A 1808-nucleotide genomic window follows, 5' to 3' on the forward strand; every position below is an offset into this window, starting at 1 on the left:
ATCTTCCCCTAAGAGCCAGCGACCAACGGCGGAGCAGCCTGCCTCCACCGTCCGTTGCCCCGGCCAAAACCCCGCTCCCCGCACCACCGCACTGCCGTGGTTGGGCCGCCCCCGGGCCAATCCACAAAGACTCCCCGTCATCCAGATCCGGCGGCGGCAGTACCTTCAACCCACGCAACTCTAAAAGATAGCCATCTAAGTGCTTCTTCCGCGGCGAACTTGCGGCCCCGCACCCTTACGTTAGACACCAGCCAGCCGGCAGCCTAGGAGCTCCGCCGCCTCGAGGGGTGCTGCTTCCCATTGGGAATCGATTGGCCCAGAATAAAAATTCAGACAACTGACGCCTAAATAAAGTGATTTGAGAAGAGGGTGCGACCTATCTGGCGGCATGGTGAAGTAGGTAGGTCCAGCTGCCGAGTTGATGAGGACGGCGCGGTTGCGGTGGCGACCGGCGGTAGGGAAAGAGCGATGTCACGACGGTCGACGGCTACGCGGAAGCAGCGCCAGGACTCTGGACGGATCCGAAGTTGGAGGCGCTCCGGCGCCGTGAACAACGGCGGGGGAGAATCGACTCCGATACGGTTCACACGGCCGCCTTCGAGGCAGCACCAGCAGCACGGAGTAAGAGGCACATGACCCAGTGCACGATGGCAAATGGACAGCATCTCTGGCATTAGGGAGGAGGGCGGCTGTGAAATTGGTGCGGTGGGGGTGCCATGGAGTTGGGGCTGAGGTTTCGCGGCTCGGGAGAAGGGAGCTTCCCGGGGAGAAGGTGATTTGGCACCCACGAGGTATGAATGGGGGCGGGCAGGGGGAGGGTGGGGGGCGGAATTGGGAGGGGAGTGTAACCATGTCTTACGGACGCATTGGTTTGAAATGTGAGGGGGAGTCATAGTTCTCCCCTTGCCTATTGGCTTCTCGGCTTGGGTCTGTGTACTGAGGGTCGGGGATAGAAGAGTAACTTTGCTTCTCCCCAAATAGTTGGCGAGAGCGATTTCGGGCGAGGAGGGCGTTTTTTGAACTATAGTGGGCGCAGGCGATTTCGGGCGAGGAGAGCGTGTTTTGAAATAGTGGGCGCGAGCTATTTCGGGCGAGGAGAACGTGTTTTGCCGACTATGGTTTATGAATTATTCGGCACATGTTATTTCGGCCGAGGAGAAGGCGCGCTTGGATGAAGTTATGAACCTACCCTCGATGTACAATGGGCCAATTGATGTGTGTCCCACATAGGACGGTAATTTCGCGTCTCCCATTTATTTGCTTGGGCGAATTCCACCGAGCAGAGAGGATGTTTAATGGTTCCTTCAAATTTTGGGAGAACGAGCATCCACGTCTAACTTACCAAGTCGATTTGAATCAAATTTTGAAATATTAGCTTGCCACTTCTTTTTTAGATGGAGAGATGATGCTCAGGAGTAATGTGTTTTTACATGCTCGTTGCTAGCGATTTACTATATGACAAATAGTAGACCCACTCAAAAACGTGAATTAAACCTAAAATGAAATATCTCGATTCAATGAAATAGCTCGTTCAGTAGGTCAAAATAGTGAACTACATCCAAAATTGAACACCTCAATCGAGTAGCATGTTGTACAGTATTATAGTACTCCATGAACATGTTGAAAGTCAAATTAATGAACTTGTTTGATATACGCATATATCCGTTCATGTGTGGATTGCAGACGACATGTTCTCCAATTTAAATATTTTAATGCAAGTTTATATAGAAACATGGTTTATATCAGTCTTTGATGCATAAAAGCGACCTCCCCCTCTCCCGGACTCATGTTCTCTCTCTCTCTCTCTC

The sequence above is a fragment of the Triticum dicoccoides genome, chromosome 3B (assembly GCF_002162155.2).
Source record: "Triticum dicoccoides isolate Atlit2015 ecotype Zavitan chromosome 3B, WEW_v2.0, whole genome shotgun sequence".
Taxonomy (NCBI): Eukaryota; Viridiplantae; Streptophyta; class Magnoliopsida; order Poales; family Poaceae; genus Triticum; species Triticum dicoccoides.